The sequence below is a fragment of the Ascaphus truei genome, chromosome 2 (assembly GCF_040206685.1).
Source record: "Ascaphus truei isolate aAscTru1 chromosome 2, aAscTru1.hap1, whole genome shotgun sequence".
Lineage (NCBI taxonomy): Eukaryota > Metazoa > Chordata > Amphibia > Anura > Ascaphidae > Ascaphus > Ascaphus truei.
This window is the reverse complement of record NC_134484.1, coordinates 290,864,761-290,870,761: the sequence shown is the minus strand read 5'-3', so window position 1 is coordinate 290,870,761 and position 6,001 is coordinate 290,864,761. Positions and strand designations below refer to the sequence as shown.

The window sequence follows — 6,001 nt, the reverse complement described above, 5'->3', positions numbered from 1 at the left end:
GGGTTACACAGGGCCCAATATTCTCCTTGTGTTATTTAGGTAGGTAGGTGGGTAGGTATTGGGGAGAGAGTGTGCTAGTAGAAACAATGCAAAGCTCTGTTTCAATTGTCAGACACTGAGTATATTTGTGTGTGTTTGTGCCTTTAACTCTGGCCAGCGGCGGCCATCTTGGATCCGGCTGGGACACAGCTGCGTTTCAAGCTGGAACGCATGGTACCTCTCCCTCTCCTCTCCCTCTCCACCTCCCCAGAGCTTCTCCCCTCTCCGCTCCCACTACTGCTCTGGGCCCTCTCCTGTGCTTTCTCAGCACCATGACGATCTCCCACTCAAGGGACTGTGCACCTCGGGTGAACTCAGAGACCCTGCCAGAGAGCTGGTCAAGATGGCTGCTCCTCCCTCTTCACTGTGCAGCGGCATCCATTTTATCCCCGGGCCGGCTCGGCGCTCCCCACCTCCGCTGCTCTGCGTCCCCCTGCCCCACCAGGAGTAAATTACGCCGCACCGTGACCCAGCTGGGGATACCTTGATCCCCTGGGGAATTCTTCTGGACGGCGGGCCCCCCAGGGATCCCGGATATGGTGACCCCCCCTCTCTTGGTGCCGATATCGGTGGCAAGATGGCCGCTCCTCTCCGTCCCCAGCCCCGAACCCATCTCTCCTCAGGTATGTTTAAAAGGCTTTTATTGGGATGGGAAAGGATCCTCGCGGCATCCACTGCTGCTGGAAGCCAGGGAAGCAAGGAGAGTCCATGCGCTGATTTAGTGGTTGTGATTATGGCCCAGTGCTGCAGTGAATAGCAAACTGAGTGAGTGTGACCCCTCTATTAGCTCCGTTTTGGGCAGGGGTGTTGGTTTTACTTACTCAGTTAGTTGCCTTGGGTATGTCCACCCAGAAGTAGTACCCACAGCTGTCCCTCTGGCCAAGCACAAGAAGAGAGAGATCAGTTCCAAATCGTGTGCACTGCGGCCTTGAGGAGCACAACCCCGTCAGCCAGGTCCTCAGCCACTCTTATTTTCTTTTTATTTTGGAGGGGTTAAGTAATGATTAATGTGGTCACTTTTGGTCTTAAATTGATCTTTGCTTCAGGGAGTATCTGCTGTTATAGAAATTTGTTTATTTTGGTCAGATTTAGATAAGGATTGCTCCAGATTAGTTTTCTGTATTGGAGGAGCCTCAGATGAAAGCAGCCATCTCCATCAGGCTCCAAGCCACGCCCCCGATAGGAAAGAGTTTTAATCCTATCACCTCCCCTTCTTGCTTTAGGGACCACTTTGATACCTTTAAATTGTAAGTTAGAAGGGTCTTTATTATGGTAAAGTGCAAAGTGACGGGAGAGACTATGTTTCTCATAACCTATTTTGATATTTCTAATGTGCTCCTGTATCCGAGTTTTCAGGCATCTTTTTGTGCGGCCTATATATTGCAGGCCGCATTCACAGTTGATCATATAGACCACATATGTAGAATTACAATTTATAAAAGAATCGATTTCGAAACTCTCACCGGTGGTGAATGATTTGAAGGTTTTTCTCTCTGGGTGAATAGGTTTACATATAGAACACTTTCCACATTGATAATTCCCTGTTGGTTTATCACCAAGCCAAGTTTTAGTTAAAGGCTTCGCGTGGGTAAAGCCCACGTCACTGGGGGCTAGTGTGTTTTTAAGTTTTTTTGCCCTTCTATAAATAAACTTAGGAACATCTGCAATATGATTACTTAGTACTGGATCAGTGCATAAAATTGCCCAATGCCGTTGTATAATCCTTTCAATTTTTTTATTCATTGAATTATAGGTGGTAATAAAAGGCACTTCAATCAAATTACTCTGGTCATCAGTTATTTCTTTGATTTTTGGGGTTAACATTGATTGCCTATCCATACGTCAAACTATATCAAGATCTCTAGTCAAACTCGCACTAGAATAACCTCTTTCAAGGAACTTATCAAAAAGCAATTTGGATTGTGTCTCAAAATCTTGTTCCTCACTACAGTTTCGTTTAATACGAATAAATTGGCCTTTGGGAATGTTGGTAATCCACGATTTTTTGTGGTTACTGCTTGCCATTAATAAATTGTTGGCATCGATTTCTTTAAAAAAGACCTTGGTGGAAACATTCCCATTGTCCAATGCTGTTAATTGTAAGTCTAAAAAGTTAATACTGAGTGGGTTAGACACAAGCGTAAAGACCAGATTCCTATCGTTGGCATTCAAGTAGGAGAGGAAAGGGCAGATGGATAAATCATCCCCCTCCCATACACATAGGATATCGTCGATGTAGCGACGCCAGATGATTATCTGTTTACTAAAGGGGTTGTTACTCCAAATGCTCTGTTCCTCCCACTGACCCATGTACAGGTTTGCGAAACTGGGTGCAAATCTCGTGCCCATTGCAGTTCCGCAAACCTGTAAAAAGAACTCGGTTAAGAACAAAAAATAATTATGGGTCAGTATAAACTCAATAGATTTTAAAATGAATTCTGTATTGAGATGGTGCAAGGTAGTATCTGACTCCAGATAGAATTGTACTGCCTGTAGGCCTTTGTCGTGTGGAATGTGGGTGTATAGCACCTGCACATCACACGTAATCCATTTATATGTGCTCTTCTATTCAAAGTCCTGAAAGGCTAAGAGGACAAAAGATGTATCTTTTAGGTAGGATGGCAGTTGGTTAACATAAGACTGCAAAAAGAAGTCCACATACTGCGAATCTTTCGCAGTAAGGGAATCTATTCCCGAAATGATGGGACGACCAGGTGGGTTGGAAATAGACTTGTGGACTTTGGGCAAATGATAAAAAATTGGTATTTTCGGAGAATCATTAAACAAAAAGTCAAACTCAGCTTTCGTAATAACGGTGTTAGAAAAGGCTTCATCCAATAGTTCCTTTAAGAGGATAATGTAATCACTAGTTGGGTCTTTACTAAGTAAAACCGTAAAGATTACGAACAGGGGGCCCACCGCCTCCTTTATGATTCATCCTTCTATAGGGTACTTAGTAAAGACCCTACTAGTGATTACATTACGTCCCATCATTTCGGGAATAGATTCCCTTACTGCGAAAGATTCGCAGTATGTGGACTTCTTTTTGCAGTCTTATGTTAACCAACTGCCATCCTACCTAAAAGATACATCTTCTGTCCTCTTAGCCTTTCAGGACTTTGAATGGAAGAGCACATATAAATGGATTACGTGTGATGTGTAGGCGCTATACACCCACATTCCACACGACAAAGGCCTACAGGCAGTACAATTCTATCTGGAGTCAGATACTACCTTGCACCATCTCAATACAGAATTCATTTTAAAATCTATTGAGTTTATACTGACCCATAATTATTTTTTGTTCTTAACCGAGTTCTTTTTACAGGTTTGTGGAACTGCAATGGGCACGAGATTTGCACCCAGCTTCGCAAACCTGTACATGGGTCAGTGGAAGGAACAGAGCATTTGGAGAAACAACCCCTTTAGTAAACAGATAATCATCTGGCGTCGCTACATCGACGATATCCTATGTGTATGGGAGGGGGATGATTTATCCATCTGCTCTTTCCTCTCCTACTCGAATGCCAACGATAGGAATCTGGTCTTTACGCTTGTGTCTAACCCACTCAGTATTAACTTTTTAGACTTACAATTAACAGCATTGGACAATGGGAATGTTTCCACCAAGGTCTTTTTTAAAGAAATCGATGCCAACAATTTATTAATGGCAAGCAGTAACCACAAAAAATCGTGGATTACCAACATTCCCAAAGGCCAATTTATTCGTATTAAACGAAACTGTAGTGAGGAACAAGATTTTGAGACACAATCCAAATTGCTTTTTGATAAGTTCCTTGAAAGAGGTTATTCTAGTGCGAGTTTGACTAGAGATCTTGATATAGTTCGACGTATGGATAGGCAATCAATGTTAACCCCAAAAATCAAAGAAAAAACTGATGACCAGAGTAATTTGATTGAAGTGCCTTTTATTACCACCTATAATTCAATGAATAAAAAAATTGAAAGGATTATACAACGGCATTGGGCAATTTTATGCACTGATCCAGTACTAAGTGATCATATTCCAGATGTTCCTAAGTTTATTTATAGAAAGGCAAAAAAACTTAAAAACACACTAGCCCCCAGTGACGTGGGCTTTACCCACGCGAAGCCTTTAACTAAAACTTGGCTTGGTGATAAACCAACAGGGAATTATCAATGTGGAAAGTGTTCTATATGTAAACATATTCACTCAGAGAGAAAAACCTTCAAATCATTCACCACCGGTGAGAGTTTCGAAATCGATTCTTTTATAAATTGTAATTCTACATATGTGGTCTATATGATCAACTGTGAATGCGGCCTGCAATATATAGGCCGCACAAAAATATGCCTGAAAACTCGGATACAGGAGCACATTAGAAATATCAAAATAGGTTATGAGAAACATAGTCTATTCCGTCACTTTGCACTTTACCATAATAAAGACCCTTCTAACTTACAATTTAAAGGTATCAAAGTGGTCCCTAAAGCAAGAAGGGGAGGTGATAGGATTAAAAGTCTTTCCTATCAAGAGACATTTTGGATTTATCAAATGAACTCATTGAGCCCTAAGGGGTTAAATGAGGACATAGACATTTGTCTTTGTATTAGACTCTAGCCTCCTGTATATGTCATGCTGTTTACACTCATCCCTGTATATGTATTTGTTTGCCTCTAACTTTGGCTTCTCTTTTTCAGAAATTCTATTTCTCATGCGTCGAGTTTTAACCATTCATGTTTTAATTTTTGATATGCAATGTTATACTGTATTTTTGTACTTGAATGCATTTTGTTATAAATCAGTTCTGTTTTTTATGAGACACAGCTATATGCAGGTTTTAATGAGCAATACGCTACACCTTTAATTGACGATACAGCAATTAGACACCACATGTTTGATTGGGGGATGCTGGGTATATATATGTGTACAACCCCCCTCCATCTGCATACATTCCCTGAAGAAGTAACCTAGTGTTACGAAACGCGTTGGAAGGGTGTCTCTGCTCGTATTTCTGTACCCCTGTGTGTTCAGAACACACTTTGTGCATTTTCCCCCTTATGTAAGTGCCAGTCAGTTTTTGCTTATTCCACATTTGCCACTACATGCATTGTACTCCAAGTCGCTGTGAGCATCCAGCACGGCCCGCACGCTGTGCGTTCCAGCGGACGCCTCCCGGAAGTCGATGGTCGACTTGTGACGTCATCACCGGGCGCCCCACGAGGAGTAGAGGCAAGCGAGTGGCGTGCAAGCCGTGAGGACACTGACTGAGGCTGGTATATGCCGCTTTGAGCCTTGTGCTCTGGGACTTTCATCTTGGGATTGACCCATCTGCCACCCTGAGACGGAGAACTCTGGATTTCACAAGTGTGGAGTGAATAGCAGACAAGACGCTTGCTGACCCACCACCTGCTGAGATCAAATGAAGAGTGTTGCCTCCGGTTGTCTCCTGGTGTGGTAAACCTATTAACCAACTGCTTGTTTATTTCACTTTGATGTACGCAGAACTATTTACTTTTAATCATAAAGTCACCTTTTAAACTTTACATCACTATGTGCGTTGTGCGCCCTGTTCTTTTGTTTTTTATCTAAGGGTTGTCTCTAAGTACCTAAAAGAGAGCCAATTTTATTGGCTATATTGTCATACTGTAAGCACTATTATCTGAAACGCAAGGTAAGCGCCTGGTTTTTTCTTGGTTTTGTTCTAAAACCTGCGTTAGCATACAAGCCTTCTAGACCCAGTTCTAATACCTTGCTAGCAGGCAATACAGGTTAATCCTGTTTGCCCCAAAATATCCACCTTTTTCCACATATTGCAGAAGTCCCTGTCTTGCAGCTATTTCTCATAAGGGGCCACACATACAAGGCAACCCACTTATAAGCTTACACAGGCAGCTAGGGGACCATGAGTCAAAGGGAATACATTATTGTGACCAGTTAAAATATTAAAAACAAAATAAATAAAAAACCGACATGGAG

General features: G+C 42.3%; 1 long non-coding RNA gene across 1 annotated transcript; it reads left to right on the top strand.

Moving 5' to 3' along the window:
• Positions 1 to 233: 233 nt before the first annotated feature.
• On the top strand, positions 234 to 5,568 carry LOC142488669 (uncharacterized). Its single transcript, XR_012799570.1, has 2 exons — positions 234 to 662; positions 4,723 to 5,568. It is a non-coding gene; the product is annotated as an uncharacterized LOC142488669 (long non-coding RNA).
• The last annotated feature ends 433 nt before the right edge of the window (positions 5,569 to 6,001 follow it).